The sequence below is a fragment of the Somniosus microcephalus genome, chromosome 21 (genome assembly GCF_052327205.1).
Source record: "Somniosus microcephalus isolate GS21.2 chromosome 21, FLI_Smic_1.0, whole genome shotgun sequence".
Lineage (NCBI taxonomy): Eukaryota > Metazoa > Chordata > Chondrichthyes > Squaliformes > Somniosidae > Somniosus > Somniosus microcephalus.
In genome coordinates this window covers 45,013,778-45,039,171 of record NC_141007.1, presented here as the reverse complement: position 1 = coordinate 45,039,171, position 25,394 = coordinate 45,013,778, and the positions used below count along the sequence as shown (strand labels likewise).

The 25,394-nt window shown below is 42.8% G+C and overlaps 1 protein-coding gene across 11 annotated transcripts in view; it reads right to left on the bottom strand.

The window, feature by feature from the left end:
• tnrc6c1 (trinucleotide repeat containing adaptor 6C1) overlaps positions 1-25,394 on the bottom strand; it is a 672,712-nt gene that overhangs the window by 364,880 nt on the left and 282,438 nt on the right. The window lies entirely within an intron of this gene.

The following is a 25,394-nucleotide window of genomic DNA, read 5'->3' as shown; positions in this document are numbered from 1 at the left end:
ACCCAACCATCAGGCAGCGTCTGATATTGCATACTTCAGGCAGACATTAACTGCGTGTGCTAACACCTTTGCTAAGATAATCTCCAACGTGCTTCGCATCAAAAGCCCCCGCCGTGGACGCCGTTTTGGAACCGTAACAGCACTCGTAGCACCCAAAAAACAGGCGCTACCGATCCCAATTTTGCATCCCAAATTCACCAACTATTAGCTTTGCATTTAGTACAGTACATGGTAGAAATACAGTTGAAAGTTAGCAGGAGAGTTCAGTTTTAAAGGGGTTAATGTGGTGATTCTAGTTCATGTTACAAGGGATGTAGAAATATTCCAATACAATGAATTGTGATGTGTAAAATTCCCCCTGACTGTTCATGTTATGATGATCAATGCTGAAATTATGACCCATCAACAGAAACAGCAACCTTTTGCTATTCCTAAAGATCAGATGGAGTTTTAGTATATGTACTTAGGAATGATTATTTTAACATAAAAGGTTACTATAGGTTAACTACGGAACAACACAAATGCCACCAGTATGCAAATTAATGTAACAGTGGCAGGTTATTTTTAAAAGGGAAAATACATAATGTAAATATAATCATTAGAAAAATGCTACTGAAAATTATTAACTTTTTGAGCACTCACTTCTAAATTGTATGATTCATCACACATCTGGAAAATAGAAGTTCTGTGAAATTTCAAGAACATTATAAAGAGGAATAAAATAAATGCATCGATAAAATAAAATAATCGATTTACATTGAACAAAAATTGAACCTCTCAGACTTTGTTGGATGCCAGATATTGTGTTTACACATATTGAAGCATTGCCAACCATCATGATTGGCCTGCAATTGTACCTATTATCACACAATAAAACATGTAATATTGTCTTGTTATATAATTTATGCCCACTATATAATCACAGCAAGGTATATTTTGTTTAATAATGTGTAGCACATTTCATGATTCACTGTTACCAATGATGGAATATTTCCCTACGCTAATACACTGAAATTGCGTGACTCTGCTGATGGCATAGAGCTTCATCTTTAAGTACACAAAGAAGTACTCCCTTTTATGAGATGTTGCCACACCAAAGTTCTTATCCTCACGCACCCCCTCCCCTCCCCCCCCACTCCCCTGCTTCTGGCCTAAATCCCATTTTTCAGGGGCTGGTCTTGCAATGGTCAATGAGGCCTGTCCTCCCTGCTGCCTGAGCAAGGATAGCCTCGAAAACGCCAGCATTGAAATTTCAGGGCTCAAGTTTCAGCATAAACTCCTCTCCGCTCTTAATAATATATTGCAACCAAAATGCATAGCAAAGCTCTTGCTACTCTGCCCAACAATGTATCTTAATTCCAAGCTCGGAAGAGCAACAGAGCATCAATGCAACATTTCCAATTCCCATATCAAACAAGCTTGTGTCCGCTTTGACTGAGATTGCCAATTTAGTGCCAATTTAAGAACATAACTAAAGTCAACAATGATAAAAAGGCCTCTCAAAACTGATCGCTTTGGTTCATTAACTCGTCCATCATAATGTATAATTGTATTTTGAATAGCTTCAAAGTTTATGGCTCTGTTGACTTGCTTGGTAGATTTAACCCTTTTGAGTAAAGAAGTTTTCCCCGAGATCTGTTCATAGAATCTTTGGGCTAGAAATTTGTGTTCACCAAGAGAGTTAACGGCCGCTGAAAATGGCTGCTGAAAATGGCCGCAACGCTAAGAATAAATTTATCTGGGGGGCTGGAGATTGGTGGCGGAGCGCTAACCTTCTGTGCACTGCCGTCAAGGTGGCATTAGTGGAGACCTCCGAGGTGAAGTTCCTGAAGTGGTGTTCGAGCTTTGCACAACCTCTGGGAGCAAGGCTGTGGTGTTCACAAGGAATTGTGGGCAATTAAAAGGGCTATGAAAAATATCTAAACTTACCTGACTGATGTGTGTATCCCTTCAATAGGTACTGACATCACCACTATCAGCCTGTTTGCATGCCATGTTTACCTGGCGTGCTTAGGACCCAGTGCTGAATTTAACGCTAGGGTCAAAGTTCGGAGTGGTGATGTTAAGTCACTGTTGAACGCCAATTGACATCACCATGCCACCATTTTTTCCTCCAGGGCGCTGCCAGTTACCAGCAGCGCAAGGGGATGGAGAAAAATGGCGGCCACTGCAGGACTCGCCCCACACTTGGCGAAAGAGCGGTGGCTGCCATTTTTTTGCCATTTCATGGCGCTATAGAGTGGCGGTAAGTAGTTGAATTTCTAGGCCATTGAATCATAGAAACTTACAATACAGAAGGAGGCCATTCGGCCCGACGTGCCTGTGCTGGCTTGTTGAAAGAGTGTATTTACTTTTCACTAATTTTTATAGCTGGACCTACTTTCTTGGTATACTTTGAAATAATAATCTAGGTATAGTATATCTTTTTTAAAAGATTTGATATTCTTAAATCAGGTCTCCATATAAACCCCTTCTTTATTATAGATCATAAAGCTTATCATTCCTCAACGATCATCCCTTTCACACTTAGGATGTGCATCTTTTTTGTAGCATAGTGACCAAAACTAAACCTGGTATTCTAAGTATGGTTTCACCAATACATTTGTGCAAACCTTAAGTAGAGTTTTGTGTTTTGACTCTTTTCCATTGAGAACTGACTTGAGAATGTCTAAATTCATGTCACTTATGACTGCCATCGTACTTCCTGCTGTGTCAGCTGTGGCTCAGTTGGTAGCACCCTCGCCTCTGAGTCAGAAGGTTGTGGGTTCAAGTCCCCCTCCAGGGACTTGCGCACAGTAAACTAGGCTGACACTCCAGTGCAGTACTGTACTGAGGGAGTGCTGCACTGTCAGAGGTGCCGTCTTTCAAATGAGATGTTAAACCAAGGCCCCGTCTACTCTCTCAGGTGGATGTAAAAGATCCCATAGCATTTTTCGAAGAAGAGCAGGGGAGTTATCCCCGATGTCCTGGCTAATATTTCTTCCTCAACCAGCATAATAAAAACAGATTATCTGGTCATTATCACATTGCCATTTTTGGGACCTTGCTGTGTGTAAAGTGCGTTTCCTACATTACAACAGTGACTCCACTCCAAAAGTACTTCATTGGCTGTAAAGCGCTTTGAGACGTCCAGTGGTCGTGAAAGGCGCTATATAAATGCAAGTCTTTCTTTTCTTTTTCCTGCAGCAGGAAACCTTTAAAGCAGTATTCAGTTTGTCTTATACCTGACCTGGGACTGTCTGATGCTGAGACTAGATGTCAGAAGTAGGAAAGTGTTCCATTCCCTCAGCTGTATTCTCATCTTGATGGGTACAAAAAAAAACAGTATTGCATATTCCTGAACTGAGGGACACTAAATGATGGCCTGCAGGCGACAGTTTTATGGTTTGAATTTTAAAAAGTATATTTATCTCATAAAGTATGCATATGGTTCCTTAAAGCAATTTATTCAGGTTACGCATATTTTTTAAGTATTAACAATTTAGATGGTGTAAATTGTGGGGTCATGCTTAAAGACCTTATAGTCACTGTGACAATATTCAAGTTGGGTACTTCTAAAATGTGGTTATATCTTTGTAAATAATGAGACTTTCCTTCTCAAATTGTAATCAGTTCCAGATCAAACAATATCTGCCACCACTTTTAGCAGCCACCTGGCAGAATTTGAAAAAGAAAAAATGAAAGACAGCATAGCACTCGGCCAAACAGAATAATATCCTTTTTGGAAGCATGTTTCAAGTATATAATTATGTTTAATTGAATACATTAAAAAAATTGTATAACATGCCTTAATTGCAGCCGCAGAAGAGGACCCTCTTCTTGACCGTTTCTTAAGCTGTGGTACATGAGGTGATTAGATTCATGGTCAAAGTCTTCAAATTTCAGAATTTTTCTGAATTGTAGTTGATTTAATACCATACATACATGCTGCAGTATACCAAGAAGATATATTTTCTGCAATCATAGCACTGATTGGGCTGTTGACATTGGCCCAGGAATTCGGGTCAGAGGCTTCTCACGGGTGCAAGCCCCCGACCTGCACTTACCTACCGCGCCGGCCATTGAGCTGTGGGCCCGTGTGGGATTCCGATCCTGGGCCTCCTCCAACTGCTGGCGCGCAGTGCTTGCAGTTAGTTCGAAGCGTCCCCTGGGATCACGTGGGCCATGGAGAGCCAATGGTAGCAGGGAATGCCCATTCATAAATTTGACAGGAAGAGCTGTCAAAACTATAAATACAAATCAGCCCCAAAACATAACTAAAACTTCAAATAATTTTTTTTTTTAAATCACAATTTTAAAATAACTATAAATTACATAAAATAACTATTTTAAACAATAATTTACATTTTTGAAAAAATGAATTACAGTTTCTAACAGGGCTAAAAATAAACTTACCTTTCTTTAAAGTATTTAAAAATAATAAACCTGTGGAAAAAAATGTTTTAATTTTACTTAATTCACCACTTACCTTGTTAAAAGCAGGCCTTGCGACTGCTTTTTAAAAGTGTAACTCCTGGAGACTTACCCTCCCGGAGAAATCTGCAAAAAAATGTAAGTTCCAGGTGCACACACTGCCTCTCCGGCACACACGTTCGACCTGTGAACCCCTTCCTTTAAGGGAATGGAAGTTCCAGTTTCCCGCGCATGCACAGTGCATGCACGAAACCGGCACTTTTGTTGGGCCTACGCGTAAGTACCCAGCGCGTACTCACCCGTGGGGACCCGAATTTCTGGGCCATTGTCTTTTGGAAGTTATGACCGGGGGTCCCTCGGAGTTCATGCATATTTTTAGCAGGTCTCGAGGGTTGCCAACTCTGGCTGGGCATATTCCTGGAGGTTAGATCATGTGACATTGACCACATGACATTTGATCACGCAACTCTTGCTCACTGTTTGCAAATGTTATTGCCTTCACCTTAGTTAAGTGTCTCAGTATTACCAAGGGCCAAATAAAATATGTCAATCTTTTTGTGTTGTAGAATCCAAAGATTTGCCTGAGATGAATTACAACATACTTTATAAATTAAAGCAAGAACACAAAAGAATAGAAAGATTTAAGGGTAAGTGATGTTCAAATAAAAACTGCTCCTCTGATATTTCTACAGTATCGACCACAGTGAGAAACACCAAGTAACTTCTGCTGATTCTACAAAAGCATCAAAACTAATTTTTAGAAATTGCAGGGCTACGGGAAAAGAGCAGGTGAATGGGGCTAACTGCTCTTCGAAAGAGCCGGCGCAGACTTGATGGGCCAAATGACCTCCTTCCGTGCTGTTCTATTCTATGATATGGCCCAGAAACTCGGGTCTCCACGGGCGAGTACGCACTGGGTACTCACCCGTAGGCCCAATGGAAGTGCCGGTTTCGTGCATGCACTGCACATGCGTGGGAAACCGGAACTTCCATTCCCTTAAAGGAAGGGGTTCAGAGGTCGAACGCGTGCGCCGGAGAGGCAGCGCGTGCACATGGAACTTATGTTTTTTTTGCAGGTTTCTCCAGGAGGGTAAGTCTCCAGGAGTTACACTTTTAAAAAGCAGGCGCAAGGCCTGCTTTTAACAAGGTTAAGTGGTGAATTAATTAAAATTAAAACATTTTTTCCACAGGTTTATTATTTTAAAATACTTTAAAGAAAGGTAAGTTTATTTTTAGCCCCGTTAGAAACTGTAATTAATTTTTTCAAAAATTTAAATTATTGCTTAAAATAGTTATTTTATGTAATTTATAGTTATTTAAAAAAAGTGATTTAAAAAAAATGTATTTGAAGTTTTAGTGATTTTTGGGGCTTATAGTATTTATAGTTTTGACAGCTCTTCCTGTCAATTTTATGAATGGGCATTTCCCTGCTACCATTGGCTCTCCATGGCCCATGTGATCCCATGGGACACATTGAACTAACTGCGCCCCTGGGATACGCAAGCACTGCGCGCCGGCAGTTGGAGGAGGCCCAGGATCGGAATCCCACGCGTGCCCACAGCTCAACGGCCGGCGCGCTAGGTAAGTGCAGGTCGGAGGCTTGCACCCGCGGGAAGCCTCCGACCCGAATTTCTGGGCCAAAAAATGAAACCAAAAGCAGACCTAATTCAATTCACTGACTCCCACACCTCACTGCAGAAATCTACAAAGAAATTCCAGGCCACTTGTTGAAATGGCAGGCAGGGAATGGCTGAGGTAGAAGACAGGCCCGCTGTTCGGGTATCAGGTTTGATGGTGGGGGTGGGAGTTCCAAGTCGAGGCTACACAGGCAACCGAGGCACAGGCGCAAAGCTCCGTGATCCGCAAATGCCAAGTTTTTTTCTCTCGGGTTGCTAGCAGCAGTGGCCGGGAGAGCAAACTTCAATTCCGGGAGACTCCAGGTTTGAAACTCTTGGGGTCTCCCGCACAGAAGAATTTGAAAACCACTGCTCTGCTGTTTCAGAGTGGAACTTTTTCATTTTCCACACTGGCCTTCCTCGTGGCATCTTTGAGTGAGACTGTCAAATTAGTGTCAAATTAGAGTCACTTTTGTGCTGTGGGCCTGTGCCCTCCAGGAACTGGGTCAGGACTGCCACAAATACCTTTTACATAGGATCCTTACAACTGACAGATGAGACATGCCATCACTCCAGGCTGTATTAAAACCTCAGAGATAAAAGAGCCATGTTTTAACTCACTGCACCACTATTATTCATTAGTGTAATTATAGTTCAGTACATCTACTTAACAATATAATCATGGATGGGGGGAGGGGAGGAGAGGCACCCTGAAATAATGTTACACTGGGAACATTTGCAGCCTGCCTTTTTCCATCTCTATCTCTATTTCCCATCTTTTTCCTTATTTCTGTTTGTATGTGCCTCCGCTGTGTCTGCACCAGTTATACATTCCTTTGTCCTTTTAATGTTTTTCCGATACCTCACCAATTCCCTTTTCTATCATCTGACCATTTTCTACTAAGCTGTTTGTAGGTTATTTATGACTCCCTCTCTGTGATTGGTGCTTCTCTCCCTTTAGTCCTTGTCCTCTTTCTTTTCTTAATTTTTTTCCACCCTTATTAAAATGTCTGTTCATCTTTCAACCTTTGCATTTGATGAAGGATTGCACACCTGAATTGTTATACTGTCTTTCTCTTTACAGTTGCTGACTGACCTGCTGTGTTTCCAGTATTTGTATTTCTGTTTTCCTTTTCCTTATAATGGGGGTCTTGTTCAGTGAGTGATTATTGGTGACCAACCTATAAATAACGGTGCAACAGGGTACTTATACCCTTCAGTCCTTAACTGCTGATGTCTATATCTTGAATAGACCCAGTTTCCCACTTTCCAGCAGTGATGTGCAGTAACAGAATGAGAAATATCTCTACATTAACATAAAAAGTAGATTTTCTTTGTCCTTGTCTGTTGCCAGCGTGCATTAGAAAATCACAGACGCACTGATCAAATTGCTTTCACCATTTTGTTCCCTCTTGCCAGTTATCTCAGCCTCCTGAAGGTGTTGACTCCTTCCTGGGGTACAGTTTTGCAGGTGCCAGTCACATTCTAGCACCCTGACGCTGCATGTTGTCAGATTATTCGACCAAGGTAGGGGGAGTGGCCATAACGTTGAGGCTAATCCTGCCCACACATATATGCACACTTCCTGCTGGCTAGTGATCAGGAGCACGAACCCCTGGTTGATTTTGCCTTTCCTAACCCAGGGTGCTGAAGCCAATCATAGCACCTTTGCGGCACCCCTGGTTCAGAGCAACTGATTCAGCACAGATCGAGGATCAAACCTGTAACCTTCCCATTTTAGCTACTCACTACTTAAACTTGTTCAGCTATCGGGGCAGCTTTGTTTAACCATTTATCTCTATTTATTAATGAACATATTTAAATCACCAAAATACAAGCAATAGAAAGATGATAGATAGAGAGCTCCAGTCTACTGAACTCTATGTCTAACTTTGTCAGATATTTGGGTAGAGTTAGATTCTATTAGCTAAATCACAGATTTTACAAGTTACTAATAATGAAACTGCATTTCCATTCAATTAGTAAGAAGCATTAAAGGGCTTTTAATCTTGACCTTCGTCACACTGTTCATGCATTACTGTGTAGCTGATAAGGTATCTGGCTGTTAAACTTTGTCTGAGCAATGTGTTGGCCATATTGCAGTATCTCGTGAGATGTGAAAAGGGTGCAGAAGACATTCAACTAAGATGTTCCCAAAGGTGAGAGGCTTTAGTAAGGGAAGAGACTCGAGAAACTGGGGCTCTTTCATTATAACAAAGGAGACCCTAATCAAAGTCACAAATGACATCATCTGTGACGGTGTACTATCCCTCCTCATCCTTCTCGACCGCTTTGCAGCCTTTGACACGGTTGACCACAACATCCTCCTCCTAGGAGACAGCACTGCCCTGCTCACATCATCAATGGATGGCAGAGCTCGGTGCATTGATACATAAACATGCATACAGAATTCAGCTCACTAGCATGTGGCATTTAAAAAAATGGTAGGAGGTGTAGGGCGTTGGCAAGGGTTACAGCTGGAAGTAGGACTGATTCTAAGGATTCCTGTGTGTTTGAGACTGATGATATTAAATCTGAATTGGTATTTTGAAGTGAGTTGGTTCCAAGAAAGTATTTGTCTGACTGCTCTGTTGATTAGCAGGGCACAGAGAATCGAGAGAGGACTAGAAGTAGCTTGGGATACATTTAATCAAAGATTAAATCACTGACTGTATTTAATTGCTGAGCCCATTTCAGTCACAATAGTAAATCCTTATTCAAAATAAGATTCAAAGTGAATGCTCCAACTCTGAGATAAATTAAGATAAATCAGATGTTGCTATGGTCAAACAGTGCACGGGTGAGGCAAGAGAAACAAACCACTTTACCCACAACTGTTGGATTCTAGTGTTTCGTTAAGTATTTTCTGCAAGCAAAGAACTTAAAAGCAGTACACTTTACTATCCAGCAATCAGATGCACACAAGTTCATTTTTGTGTAATTTAATATTAAAATAAGAAAGCAGCTAGCTTAAGACAGATCGGCCTAGAAATTCACTTTGGGGCGGCCAGGTCGCTCGCGCCCAAAAGTTAGCGCTGGGCGGGGAGCCATTAGCGATCGTCAGATATTCAGTGTTTGCGCCCCAATTCGGAACCGGGCGCTATACCAGGGTGTGCCCACCTCCGCTTGGGGCACTGACACTGAATTTCAGCGCTCTTGGCGCCGCTGCGCCAGCCGCTGCGGAGCGGCAGGCTGCGGTACTGCAGGCCTCCTCCTTCTCTTAAAGGGGAGCTGCCTGCAACGGGGAGATCGCCGCTGGAGTGTGCCGGCAAATGAGCCCGGCACCACGGAGAAGTGCTGGGTTCGCGGAAAGCAGCCGGCAATGCTGCGGGGGGGGGGTGGAGGAGGCCGGGGAAGGAGGTGCGGGCAGGCGGCCGCCGAAAAAGCGGCCGGCCGCACCTTCCCCTTTAAAGCGCCCCACTAAGGCTACAGCACGGCCCCGTTTTCTGGTCGCTGTTTGCGGCCGCTTCGGAGGAGGCGGCCGCTACTAAATATGGGGATCGGGCCGGTTTCAGGGCGGAACCGGAACACTGCGCACACCGATGACGTCATCGGTGCCGGCGCAGCGCTAACGGCTACCGCCGCCAATACTGCTGCGCTGAATATCAGCGCAAACTCATTTTTGGCGCAGAAGCCCTCTTTAGGCGGTAACTGGCCACAAAGCTGGCAGCGCCTTAATGAATTTCTAGGCCAACATCTTTTATTCTTTTTGAAAAGAAACTCTGACAGCACTGGTGTTATTGATATTGGCATAAAAATATTTTTTTCTGACTTCCAACAATAAGCGATAAAGTTGCACAAATTTTACACAATACCTACTTCCAAGTTATACCAAGAATAAGTGGTTTACACCAACAAAAACTGACAATGCCAATAGTATTATGCTGTTATGAAGAGAAAGATTTGTGTAAGCAATGTTTGGAGGGCAGGTGTTCATGAGCAGCAAAGTAATGCCGTCAACTTGCCCATCATAATTATTTCTTTCTATCCTAGTTAAATAAAATAAAAAATTAAGATTTTGAAAAAACAAAGGAAAAGGTTTGCACGAGACCAGATAGAATGACGACTGGAGTGTGAACCTGAGCAAATGCCAGCACAGTGGTGTGAAAGTGTTGTGTTGTTCCAGAAATTGAGCTTATCCAAAAGCTCCCCCCTGAAATTATAACACCCCTTTAAAATCGCAGATGCTCCTCTTCTGCCCCAAACAAATATTTATTTCTGCTGCATTATTCAGTTGTCAATTTAAGAAGATACATTTTTAGGCCAATTAGATTGGAGTCAAGAATGGTTCGAGCAGTCTTATCCACAGTGCTGTTTGACCCAAAAAAATTAATAAATCTGGAGGTTCTATGGCTGGAATTTTCCGGGGTGGTAGCCGGCACGATCGGTGGCTGGTCGGGTGGGAAAGTTGTTATTTTTGATAGCGGGTCGGGAGCCCACTGTCATCTTGCTCCCACGTGCCTTTCTCCCAGGCGCGTCTGTCATCGCGGAGCCGACCCGACCGGCGGGCGACCCAATTGAAATCATTATTAGGTGGTTTACAGGTACGCCAGAGCCTTTCTTCACTCATTTTTAAAATTTCCCTACATGGCCACCGGATTCACGCAGCTCGGGAACCACGTCTGTCAACTTAAGGCCGGGGTTCCATGTCCATTGCTCCAGCTGATTATTTGACAGCATCAAATGTACAGTAAAAGCTCCCACCTGACAGATAATCATTTTCCTCAGGCAGAAGCTGTTGCTCAGTCCATTCCCAGCACAGATTCTGCAGGCTGCAAGTCTTTCCAGCAAAGTCTCCATCCAGTCTCACCTCATTGGAAGAACTCTCTCACCATTGACAGAATGCTTCTGTCATCTGTACTTCACCTACAATCTATTCCATCAGCATGGGTGCCTTTTATACAGTTTCACCTTGGTCCTCAGAATCGGACCACGATGAGCCCCAACACCAGAAGCACCAACAATAACACTAACCTTCTCCGCAATCACCTGATGCTGCACAGGACATAGGGCATCAGCACCTGAGCTCATTGCTGCCCAGGAGGCCAGGGATGGCCTCATCATAGCCAGATTTACTTCACTTGACACTGTATATACCTATATGGCTGCCACATGATGCGCCAGGTTGGCACCACCCCACACCAACACCATAAAGCACCCCTACAATGACCAAGCCATTCCCTTCACACTCACCACCATTGTGGTGGGTATCGTTATGTCTTACCATTCACTGCAACTCACTAAGCCACATCCAAAGGTGCACACAAATCTGTCAAAGACCAGAAAATGTTGATAAATAAAGATTTTTATGTTTGACAGCACATTAACAGAAACTTTACATAAACATTGGATAAAACATCCAAGTGGCTACCCTTGTGTGTTGTTAGTTGGTATGATTGCACTAGGATGAGGGTGAGTGTGAGGGGCGGCTAGTGAGATGAGGAAGTAATAATGTAGATAGAGAGGGATGAGTGGAGGTGCAAGGTATGTTGGTGTGAGTAAGGATGTGCAGGAGTAGGGTTGGGAAGGCAGTGATGAGGATGTGATGAGAGGCGCAGCAGGATAAAGTTGAGTGTGGCTTTGTACTAACATTTCCTGATCTAATGAGATCATTGAAACATTTGCAGCACTGCACCCAGGTCCTCCTGACCACATCCCTGCTTGTGACCTCCTCTGCAAGCTGCAACCAGGCTGTCTTGGTCTCCTGGAGAGGTCTCTTCCACCCATCAGAAGGGAAGAGGACCTCCCTGCGTGCTCTGACTCCCTTCATATGGAGGGAGTCATCGGAGAACCTGGGTACAACCCTCTGCCTCTGTGCAGTCATTGTCAGTGTTTGCAGCACTCCAATGCTGTAGTGCACTGACAGCACTATGTTAGATTAAACTTCAAATCGAATGTGGCCATGGTCCCTTTAAATATCCTGGCTGAAAACGCGTCATGAATGACGTCAGCAGACCCACTCCATCTCATTGGGCTGGGTAACACGCTGGGTGTGTTTAATATGCCCCATTAAGGTAAGTTCATTTTCCACAGCGGGATGGAGCCAGCAGCAGGGTCGCGACCCCCCCCACAGACCCCGCCCGCACCGGACCTGCCCAGGTAGGCAAAATTCCTGTCTATATGTTAGTTACCTGTAGGTTTCTGAATACATCGGATATAGTGTGATACTGATTGAAGACAGTTCAATATGGAATCAAAAAGACTAAAATTCTAGCAAAATTTATTTGTTGCTGTCTGCCATGTTGAGCTCACGAAGTTTTATTCGCATCAAAGTTTAACACCTTTGACATTGTCACAGTAAAATAAAGCGTAATCTAAATTGTGAAGCACATTTTCACAGGTCCTTCATTCTCATTATAATGAGTACTACAGTAAACTCTTTCTTATCCGGCACCTACGGGACCAAGATGGTGCCGGTTGATGAAACATTCTGGATAACAGAAAAGGTTGGCAATTTTTAACACAAACAAAAATAAAAACCACTGACTAACTCGGCCACCGCGGGAGACTCGGACTCAGCAAAACGAGTGCTGGATGGATTCGGCAAGATTACCGGTTCTCTATTTTGGCGGTTACTAAATAATTCCAGATGATTAAGTGCGGGTTTAAACAAGAGTTTTCTGTATTCTGTTTCCAGAGTCCAGTTGGTCCATTTCATTCCAAAACGAGTGAAATGACCGGCACATTTATCTCGAACAAATGCATGACTGCTCCGTAAACAGGGCGAGCAAGTTCACGATCACAGTTTAATTTGATTTCATCTTCAGACCTGACGACCAATCAACTGAGCAAACAGACTCTCTCATTATTGAGGTTAATGGTCGACCTGCCCTTGTGGATTATGGTCTGTGAACAGCAGCTGGAGCTTATTGCATACGGTTAAATGACACTGAGGGAAAACACACTGGGAAAAAAAAACTGCTCCTGACATTATGCATCATCTAGAATTCACATAATGAAATGTTTCTTGTGATCAATTATTTTAATTAATGTTTAGGAGCAAATAGCAGTGCTATTTTAAAACACTCCGCGCACTGAGTTTTAGCTTTCTGCTGTTGAGTTTTCCATTCGGCACAGCCTTTATCCCAAAGTGTTTGGCAAGCCTTTTCTCTTTGTTTGGAAAACACTTGCACATGATAGAACAATTTGGCACAAATTGCACAATGTTGTGAAAGTGCCATTGTTTTGCTTTTGCCCAGCACTATCATGATAAAATGGACACACTGTTGTTCAGTTGGTCTCCCTCCCTAGACAGTGCCTCTTTCAGTGATGTGACATCACATCCAATTGTTACCTCAGGTTCAGCAGAAGAAATACAGAACAGAGAAGCTGCCCAGAAAGTTTTATTTTAAAATTAGGCCATGCTTTGGTGTTCATTGGATGCAGCAAACCATTTTTTTTTCTTCACATTAGCTCCAGCACCTCTAGTGGTAAGGTGATCTCTTTCATTATATTACTCTTCTTCAATTAATTAAAGAATATTGCTCACTGCTTTGATTACCGCATTCTGTGCTCACTTGTTTCAATCCCTTCTGCTGCGGTGCCATTTTTGCCGCGAAGAATTATGGTAAATGATGTAATTAAGAACTCCTATCTCCGGTGTGAAGTCCAGCATTGTGTAACATCACAATATTAGAAGATCAATCAACTGGATACTGCGATGCTCAGAATGGAGAAATGTGATTTTAAAGTGGCTCTGCCAGAGGAAGCCAAAGGGTACGGCCAGAGGTAATGGTCATTTTGAGTGAATCAGTGAACACCAGTCTGATAGACAAGATATAAGCTAAAAACAGAAAATGCTGGAAATACTCAGCAGGTCAGGCAGCAACTGTGGAGAGAGAAACAGAGTTAATGTTTCAGGTCGACGACCCTTCGTCAGGTCATCGACCTGAAACGTTAACTCTGTTTCTCTCTCCATAGATGCTGCCTGACCTGCTGAGTATTTCCTGCATTTTCTGTTTTTATTTCCGATTTCCAGCATCCGCAGTATTTTGCTTTTGTATAAGATATAAGTTAATGTAGTTCCCATATTCAAGGAATACCAAAAATCCTTTGAAAAAGTTCTGCAAAACAGGCTCCTTTACAAAGTCAAAGGATATAAAGGCTATGTCATTGGATGGGATTTGTAATTGCCTTAAGGGAAGAAAGTAAAGGGTACAGGTAAGATGAGCTGGGTTGAAATGGAGGGAGAATATTTTTGTTAGAATTCAACCCTTCCCCCAGCACTCTCCTGTGCTCAGTGCAAAAGGCACCTCCCATGAACCAAAACTTAACCTTATGCTTGTAGTGAATGGGATCTAGTGTGACAATCTGCCCTTTTACCAATGGGTTATACCAGAAACAGTATAGGTTGTCCACTGGCCATTCCTGATCTCTACAATAGCTGGAAAAACACCATGCTGACAGAACATATAGCTCAGGCTAAAACCATTTGCATTTAATGCAAGACAAAATTGGACAGAAGTAAAAGTAAAAGCAAATAAAATAGCACTGCAATATTTAACTTTCTCTGCTAATTGAAGCAATTCTCTAAAACTGAAATAACTTAATACTTGAGAATTCTCACAGGCCTTTTTCAGAAACATTTAAACTGAGTCTTTAGATTTTTTTTACATAAGTTCATGCCTGTGCACTTCAGAGAGTCTCCTCACTGTCCCCTGGAACTATAGTTGATTTGAGCGAATTTAGATAATCCCCTCATTCAAGTAAAGGCCAATTTTTCTAAAAACACGAAGATTATATCATGTCAATCAGAATTAAAAGCAGTGCCTCAGATATAAGCTAACCCAGAATACTGTACATCTTCAACTTGATTTCCAGAGACTTAACACATGTAGCAATGTAACTTAGCATCCTGTTTGCCTTGTTCATTGCTGCCCAGATTGCTTCAAAATGCTGAGAAACAATCACCTAACAATCCCAGGTCTCAACTCAAGTTCAAATACAGGAAACTCTCTTTTTACCGGCACCTAAATTAACCGGAAATCTCTCTTAACCGGCAAAATTCAGGTAAGTTTTACTTCATATTAGTGGCTGTGTAACCGGGGTTCCTGGACCTGTGGCCGTGTAACCGGGGTTCCTGCACCTGTTGCCATGCAACAGGGACGCCTGGATCTGTGGCCGTGTACGGGCTCTCGTACCTTAGTAAGTATACCTCTCTGTAATCCGGACTTTTTGATCAACTGGCACCACGCCGGTCCCGTCGGTGCCGGATAAAAAAGAGTTTCCTGTAGTATGCTTAGGTTCCGCACATCCTAACATTGCTTGAGGTGTCAGCCAGGGAGCTAGGTGGTGTCATGGCCAGAACCAAGTGTTGGTCGGAGCTGGAGAGGTTGGCTTTAATCTGCCAACATTAAACCGATAATTTCAGATTACCTGCAAGAGTAGGAGGGCACAGGCTCAGGGTTAAAAAAGGCAAGTCTAGGACAGACGTCAGCAAGTATTGCTTTACGAAGGAGTTATAAGCAAGTGGAATGGGATGTCAGGAAGGGCGGTTGAGAACAAGACAGTGGACATATTTAAGAAAGCTAGATGTAATGGGAAGACAGTAAAGGTGGCATCTGGAACAACAAGGTTAAATGGGTTGAAATGTCTTCATCACCTGAACCTTTCGTGATCTTGTCAGAGGAATACCTGAGTTCAACGTGGGACTACAGAAGATCAAAATAAATATTTTCACTAACTAACAATCCACAGAACTCATGTTCTAAATATGAACAAACAATTTTCACTAATTTAGAGATCTGGCTGACGTAATGTTCTGACCAGATGACCAGGAAAGAATTAAGAAATGATCATACATTTTTACCAGTTATACAAACTAAAGTTGCTTTGGATAATCCACCCTGAATTACATTCTTGTCCTGTCCCATTTACACTGTCATTTAATAGCGGAGTCGCAGTTTAACTACGAGTGCCTTCGTTCCCATTTATGCATGATGTGCACTTCATTCTGGTAGAGGTGAAAACATTTTAATGATGCACATTTATATTACAATTCATAAATATATCAGGACAGGGCATATATTCAGCATGAAGTAAAATGCCATTTTAGTGCCACTTTGCAATCTAGTTGTGATTTACAGCTAACTCTGGGTACAGGCACAGCCGAGGCACTGAAGGCAAGTCCGAAGCAATATATTTCTCGACCTCTTTGAAAACTGTTTTGAAAGTCCACAGAGATTTACATTTGCAACATAATACTGCTGTAGCAATTCATACTGAAACAACAATTTAAGTGTAAATTGGGTATAATTAAATGAAGGGAAATGAATGTGTAATGAAATGGAAGGAATGACCTCACCACTGGGGTCTAGCATTCCCATACACTGTTTAGTGAATTTCCCTATAATATACTGCTTATTGAATTTCCTTGTAATCTACTGCTAATTTCCGACCCCCCCCCCCCACCACTGATAAACTTGTATTAATGATGATGTTATAAAAATTAGAACCAAATTAAGCAGTCAGCACACTGCACTGAGAAAATAAGAAACTGGAGGACTTTCATAAAAATAGCACCGTGGTCACTTGGATAAAGGAAGACGTGTGAAATTTCCTGTCGATTTGAATTGTGAAAAATACCCAGCAGTACAATAATAGATTTTGCCATTTCAAACTTGGATTGTATCTTCAGAGACTCTTTTGAATAATGTGACGTTAGGGTGAAATAGTAAGTTATGGGGTTGTCCCTGGGCTGGGGCAATTGAAGTTTATGAATTAAGAGCAGCAGCAGCATTATTGGTAGCAATATTTTAAGTAAGCCAGGCGACAGCACTGAACAGCAATAACAAAATGTAACTTTAAGGGGTATCCCCTCTGAGTATAGAAAATACAATCCACGCCTCATATAGCGGGCACTTCTGTGCTAATGTGATTTGCTCGTTATACGCAGTGGACCTTAAAAACCAACATATAACTCCCGAAACTGCCTGAAGTCTCCACTTTCCAACTGCTGGGAAACTGACAAACTGAGACTTTTGGAACTTGGTGTATTTTCTTACACATAATCGTTAACAATGCAAACAGCTGATGGAGACTTCAGGCAGCTTTAATCAGCTGTTTGCACTGTTAACAACCACAGGAGGCAGTCGGAAAACCGAGACTTTGGGCTGATTCAATCAGCTGATTAAAACTGCCTGAAGACCTCACTTTGCCTGAAATCAGCAGAACTTCTAAATCGGTAAGTACAGGGTAAGTGCTTATTGAACCGTACAAAATAGTCAACGTACGTTTTAAACGGCACTTTTGTAATTGATGCCTATGGTAATGACAAATGGTTAGCATTGTGTGCTTGACATAGGCGGCTGTCTGGGATAAGTGAGGACAGTGTGAATGGTGGGGACTGTAGACATGGTTCGAAAAATACCGAGCTGCGACTTGGGACTGGTCTGGGAGAGTCGATGTGGACACTCCCAACTCTGTCAAACTATGATACCAGCTGGGTACGCTGGATACCTAGCCCAGCGGTGTGATGCCAGGCTGCTCCAAAATGGTTTTGTAGCTGGTCTGAAGTCTTGGCCTTCAATGCTTTCAATGGAGCCACGCTGGGTTGAAAGTGGTTCTTCCCCAGCTGCAGTCTAGAGGTGAGGAGACCCAAAATGACACTTGTAGGTAATGATATGATTCTAAGAAGGATCATACAGTACTTTTACAATGATATCCTTTTTATAATGTACATTGGGGAGTGCTAGATTTTCTTTTTAATGTTCCATATATATTATGAAATAAGAGATAGCAAGCAACAAGTTGAAAACTATTAATAAATCCTCAGGATCAAATGATGTTTATAGATCCCTTAATCTTTATTCAGTTAATTTATGACCTTATCTCATCTCCTTGGTTACATTACAGGACGTTGACTACAGTTAAAAAAAAAAATTGGAGTCTCTCAGTTACCATCTCTCTTTATCTGTTTTCCCCTTACAGTCTGCTCCTCTCCATCTTGACACTCTCTTCCAATGTACTGTTGATCCATAGCAAACGGTATTGCAGAGTGCTTCACGTGACATTATTCCTGCCTCTGTTTCTTTTGCACTCAAGAAATTTTGCCCAAAACAGGACAAGGAATTACTCAAAGGCTTGATGGAGGAATGAACTGCCTCTTGGTGCAGAGACTACTGGCCAAACATTTCTTGTGTGTAGATTTTCCTCTGCTTAATAATTTTCATGAAAAAGTAGATGTTAATCCAAGCTGGTATTTCCTGCTTTATACTCACATTTACTATTTTGCAAAATTAGTGAAAAGAGGAATCTTATGTTCATTAATAAATAGACATTCTTATTATGAACACAGCTAGCTTTTGCTAGACACTTTTATTGAGCACATGTGGACTAGGTACAGTATCTGTAGAGGCTTCCATCTTGACTGCTGCCTTGTGGGTAGCCTAGTGCCTCATGGGTAATGTAGTCTTAATATACATACAGCTGGGTAGTGTAGTCTTATATACAGCTCTACAGCTCCACCTAGTGTCCACTATAGAATGACATGTTATTGATCATTACATCCCCCTTTCTTTGAGGTTTAACAAAATCAATATCAATCAACTTTCAAGAAAACAATAAAGATAATATCAGTAACACTTTTGTTAGTGCTCTATAAACATAAACATTTTCAAAACAGTCAACACATTTTCAAAGCTTTACATTGTACTCAAAGATTAAGTCTATCAGGCTTTTTTACTTCACGTGTGGATCTTCTCAACACGGGTAAGTCTGATGTGTCTTCATGAGATTGTTCTGGCGGTGAATGACAAGATGCAGTTGCGGCATTGTCATCAATCTGCTCTTGTATAGATCAAGGTCTCCTTGCGATCTTTGCTTGGAGAGGGTTTCAGTGTTTCCTTCACTCTTCATGCCATAACTCTCAATGTAGTCAATGCACTCGCGAAAAACTGCTGGCAGCTGGATCCCATCATACAGCATAGTCCTCTCAGCAACCTCGGCTAATGGAACACCAAAGATTGGCCTGAGGGAAGAAGGAGTATCCACCGGAACTGCTTCCTGCTCTGGTGCAGGCTTCTTCTTTTTCTTTTTCTCTTTCCACTGCTTAACAACATCTGCTGCGGTTATATTTTTGGACTTTTTCTCCTTGTGTTTTTCCTCTTTGTGCTTTTCTTCCTTTGGCTTCTCTTTGACCTTAAAGTTTTTTTCTTTCTTCTTGGAGAAACTAGGCTTTTTGAAGACATGGATACCCTTTGGCCTTTTCATCCTTGATGGGCTCTCTGCTTCATCACCTGAGTCATCTGGTCTGCTTATGGCACAGTTTATACGGTAGACTCTCTTGACCAGTTTTAAGTCTTCACAAGCTTTGTCACCTAGTATCGAATCAAGTCTTTCAGCCACAACAGAAAACATGAGATGATGCACTTTGTCTTTGACTGTCACTTTAAGTCTGCATACACCTAAGCTATTTATTTTCTGTCCATTATAGTCCTTCAGTAGTACTGACTTTTTCTGTATTTTGGGCTTTTCTTTCATATTGTTAATGTCACTCATACTGATTAAGTTTGCTTTTGCCCCAGTGTCTAGTTTCAAGGTAACTAATGCTCCATTTACCTGCAGTGGGATCATCCATTTGTCCTCTTTTACTGCATTAACTTTATGTTCAGCATTGTCCATTTGTGAGGGCTGCACATTTTCTGTATCCTTTTTGAAATTGTCACATGACACCATTCGTACAAAAAATGTCTCACTTAAATCAATGTCCTCAATTACATTAACTCGTTGCCCTTTCGTTGTTTTTATTTTTGAAAAGCATTGTTTGGCAAAGTGATTCTTTCCATTACACTTTGTGCACATTTTTCCAAACGCTGGGCATTGTCTTAACTGGTGTTTGTAACCACAGCATTTACAATTAAAAATTTCATCCTCCAATTGCTTTTCATTTCTGTTCTGCCAACGTTTCTTCCCCTTGTAGGACACAGCACCGACAGCAGTATTCACTCATTACAATCGCATCATTATTGATTTCACTGAAAGTCTTCGCGTGCTTTCGAGCTAGCTCGCTGGCTTGGCATATTTTCACTGCATTTTCCAAATTTAGTTCGGTTTCTCTCAACAGACATTCCCTGACTTTTTTATCATGAATACCAAACACAATCTGGTCACGAATCATGGATGATTTCAGCTCAGAGAAATTACATGTCTGTGCTTTCAGTTTCAGATCAGTTATAAAGCTATCAAAAGTCTCATTTTGTTGCTGTGTCTGAGAACAGAAGATGTATCTTTCATACGTCTCATTCTTTTTGGGAGAGCAATGTGCATCAAATTTTTTTAGCACATCTTCTAATTTTTCTCTGTTCTCCTCTGGATTAAATACAAATGTATTAAATACCTCTATCGCCTGTGGGCCTGCAACCGTAAGCAGCAACGCTATTTTTCTTGCGTCTGGCTTCGTACCGAATCCGATGGCAGCAATGTAGAGTTCGAATTGTTGTTTAAAAATCCGCCAATTGTAGTTGATATTTCCTGTGAGTTTCAAACGTTCTTGTGGCTTCAAATTCTCCATGTCGCTTTTCACAATTTTTTAGCAGATATTTACAACTCTTGGTATCCTGGTACCATCTTATGTTCATTAATAAATAGACATTCTTATTATGAACACAGCTAGCTTTTGCTAGACACTTTTATTGAGCACATGTGGACTAGGTACAGTATCTGTAGAGGCTTCCATATTGACTGCTGCCTTGTGGGTAGTGATGTAAGAAAAAGGAGACTTACCATCAAGTAACTTTAAAGTAAGCTTTAAGTAACTTATAAACACACTATATACACAAGAGAGGTCTTTACCATGCCTCTGGTAGAAGCCTCTTACAATACTGAACAGACCAGTATTTATACCAGTCCAACAGGAAGTGACATGACAGGAAGTGAGGTATGTACACAGTTCATAGTTCATAGTTCACAGGAAGTGATGACATAACTTCCCGGATGTTATCATTTTTATCACATTCTTCCCTCCTGCAGGATTAGGAGGCTGTGGTCTACCTTTTGGTCCGCAGCCGCCGAACAAGGAAGAGTCGCACCCGTTTGGATTCCCGTCGTAGAGGGTCGCTGGTCCGCTTACATGCGGTTGGCCATTGGTCAGAGTCTGTGTGGCCTGGATTGCCCTGTGAAGGGTCGGGGAGATCATGGCTTCGAGTACGAGCCCCAATAGGTTCAAAGTCGGACTGCCTCTGTTCAGAGGGAGGTGCAGAGCTGGTCTGTGGCGGATCAGTACTTTCATGCGCGGTACTGGGAGGGTCGCAACCTTGAGCACGGGGTTCTACCGGCACCAAGCTAGTTGGTGTCCGATCAGGATCCTGGAGAGGGGTACCCGATAGGTCCCAAGAGTTTCCTGGTGAAATGCCATCACCCGATGTCCCACTAGGTCCTGGTGGGCAGGGAGCCAGATCCCGTAATGATACGGTAGATTCTCGGCCGTCGGAATATCGTATGTTTGCATAGGTGGGGTTGGCATCGGTTAGTTCGACCTCATCTACAAGAGGGTCATTTTTAGACGTCCGAACGTATCTTCGGAGTAATACAGGTCCAGGAGTAGTTAGCCATGACGGGAGTGATGTCCCATGAGATGAGCGACGCTGGAATCCAAAGAACCGCTCATGAGGTGTAGTATTTGTGGCTGTAGAAAGCAGGGACCGTATAGAGTGCAATGCATCCGGAAGCACTGTTTCCCATTGCTGGTCTGGTAGGCCCCGAGATCTTAAAGCGAGACGTACGGAATTCCAGATGATACCGTTATACCTCTCTACCTGCCCATTTCCGATGGGATGGTATGGTGTTGTTTTGCTTGTAGCAATTCCCCGTTCTGAGAGGTAGTCCTTGAGTTCCCTTGACATAAAGGATGGACCCCGATCTGAGTGAATATAAGCCGGCATGCCACAGAGAGAAAATACCTGCTCAAGGCAGCAGATTACTGTGGACGCCAGCATATTGGAGCAGGGGAAGGCAAACGGAAAACGTGAATATTCGTCGATCATGGTGAGCAAATATGTGTTCCGAGTTGAAGAGGGCACTGGGCCCTTAAAATCGATGCTAAGTCGTTGCATCGGTTGGGTTGCATGTATGAGTATACCATCTGAGGGGCGGAAGAACTGAGGTTTTAATTCCGCACAAAGCCGGCATTCTGAGCATATTTTCTTTACATCTCCAGTGGAAAAAGGGAGATTCCGTGATCGTACGAAATGTAGCATGCGCGTAACGCCAGGATGACACAAACCATTGTGGACATCCATGAGAGTGGAGGATGACATAGTGGAGCAGAATGCCCGTGTGAGGGTGTCCGGGGCCACATTCTCCTTGCCAGGCCGATAGAGAATGGTATAACCAAAAGAGGCCAGTTCCATCCTCCAAAGTTGTATTTTATTATTCTTAATTTTGGTTCGTTTTCGATTATCGAGCATGAAGGCGACTGATCGTTGGTCCGTGATCAATGTAAAGTGCTGGCGAGCTAGAAAATGGTTCCACTTCCGTACTGCCTCTATGATGGCTGTGGCTTCTTTCTCAACCGGAGGATAATGTAGCTCGGCACCTTGTAAGGTCCTGGACATAAATGCTACAGGACGACCTTCCTGATTCAGAGTAGCCGAGATCGCCACCTCCGAGGCATCACATTCAACCACGAAAGGGAGATTCTCATCAATGGAGTGAAGAGCCGCTTTCTCCAACTGTTTTTTGAGAAGGTTAAAGGCTGCAACAGCCGCTGTTCCCAGTGGAAATGATCTAGCATGCAGCAAGGGTTGGATTTCGTCCGAAAAATGAGGAATCCATTTAGCGTAGTATGCAAACAGACCGAGAGCCCGACGTAAAGAAGCCGGATTCTTAGGTGACGGGAGCTCTTGGAGCGGGCGAAGTCTTTCTGGGTCTGGCTTAATGATACCATTGCCTACGCAGTAGCCAAGGATGTTGATGGTCGGTTGCGACTCAACAGATTTGGATTCATTCAGGGTCAAACTACGGCGATGGAGGGCATCCCGAAATTTTTGGAGGTTGGAGTCGTGTTCCTGTTGATCGTGACCTGCAATGGTAATGTTATCAAGATAGGGAAAAGTGTCCCTTAGGTTTTCCTGCTTAACCAGGCCATCCATTGCCCGTTGAAAGACAGCCACTCCATTAGTAACCCCGAATGGGAGGCGACGAAATTGGTACAGCCGTCCATTAGCCTCAAAGGCTGTGTACTGCTTATCTGAGACCTTCAAGGGTAACTGATGATAGGCACTTTTTAAATCGTAAGTTGAGAACACTTTGTATTTGGCCAGTTTATTAACCATATCATCAATGCGTGGCAATGGGTAGGCGTCCAAGTCGGTATATTGATTGATGGTTTGCGAATAATCGATGCATAGTCGCTGTTTGTGAGGTTTTAGAGGGTTCTTGACAATGACGACTTGAGCCCGCCAGGGCGACGAACATGGTTCAATGATATCCTCTGCTAGAAGTCGAGAGATTTCAGCCGCAATAAAAGATTGGTCTTCCTGATTAAAGCGCCGCGATTTCGTTATTATCGGTTGGCATTGAGGCGGAATACTGGCAAATAATGAGGGTTCATCAAGTGAAGCTGCTGATAATGCACAAAATGGTAATTTAGATGGTATATTAGAAATAGTAAGTCCGGGTTTGGATCCACCAAACTCAATGGTGAGTTTCTTATGCTGTTTTTGGAAGTCCAGCCCTAAGAGGAGATCACTACATAAGTCTTTGAGCACCGAAAGTCAGGTGGAGGGATACATACGACCATGAAGTGTCATATCAACAACACAAAAGCCGGAGATTCTGGTATTAAGTGATGACTGGGCCATCGCAATTGCCTGGTCCGATGGGAAGACATGTAGTTTCAATTTCGCAACAATCTGTTCCTTAATGAAACTGTCAGTACTTCCTGAGTCAATTAAGGCATCTAAGGTATGCCCTTTAATTGAAATTTTTGTGGCTGCCTGAGACAGGTTCTGTGGGCAAGCAGCTGTAATTGGTGTCGTTGCACAGAGAGTGGCTAAAACTCTCGGTGTGCTTCTTCGGGAGAGAGCTCGAGAGGAAGCTTGATAGGTCCTAGCTGGAGCATCTTGATAGGCCCTAATTGGGGCAGTTCGGTAGGCCTTAGCTGGATTGGCCCTCGTAGAGGCCCTTGATAGGCAAACTTTAGCAAAGTGTCCTTTTTTCCCGCAATAACTGCAGATTGCATTGCGAGCAGGGCAGGTTTTCCTAGGGTGAAAAGCATCTCCACAAAAGAAGCATTCCTTCCTAGATTGCCAAGAGGCTGCTAAAGTGGGGTCGTCCTCCTCTTCTTCATCAGAATTATCAGAATTAGATTCCCCCATGATAGGGTTCACCTGAGACCGCTTGAATTGTCTGGTTGCAGCTACAGCAGCAGATCGAGATCTGGGCAGCTGATAGAGGTCTGCATTTCTCTTTGCCAAATCCAGTGAACAAGCTAGGTCAAAAGCTTTTTGTAGCTCAAGTGTTTTACTTTCTAGTAGACGCTGGCGTATAAATGGAGAGGCAATCCCGCAGATGAAAGCATCACGAATCATTTCTTGGCGGTACAGCTCAGCTGAGGCTGCCTGAAAGTTACAATCTACGCTGAGCCTGCGAAGTTCTTGCAGGAATTCGTCAATTGATTCCCCTGGCCCTTGTCGGGCTGTGGCCAGTAGATGTCTAGCATAGACCTCATTTGGGGTCTTCGCATACAGTTTCTTAAGTGCCCGAATCACCTCTTCGTAACTATCCCAGTCATCAACATATTCGAACACTTTTGGGGTCACATAATTGACAAGTATCTTCAATTTAGCAGGAGCATCCGCTTTACATTCATCCAGAAAATTCTCAAAAGTACGATACCAATGCTTCCATACCCTGCCAGCTGCTGGTGTATTCGGGTCCAAGTCCAGACGAATAGGTCTAAGGATTTTCTCCATGATGGGTGGTTCCCTGGATCCTTAACTTCCGAGTTTGTCTGAAGGTCTAGTATTTGTCAGTGTAAATACTAAGTTACTTAAATTGATGTAAGAAAAAGGAGACTTACCATCAAGTAACTTTAAAGTAAGCTTTAAGTAACTTATAAACACACTATATACACAAGAGAGGTCTTTACCATGCCTCTGGTAGAAGCCTCTTACAATACTGAACAGACCAGTATTTATACCAGTCCAACAGGAAGTGACATGACAGGAAGTGAGGTATGTACACAGTTCATAGTTCACAGGAAGTGATGACATAACTTCCCGGATGTTATCATTTTTATCACAGGTAGCCTAGTGCCTCATGGGTAATGTAGTCTTAATATACATACAGCTGGGTAGTGTAGTCTTATATACAGCTCTACACAGCTCTACGGCTCCACCTAGTGTCCACTATAGAATGACATGTTAT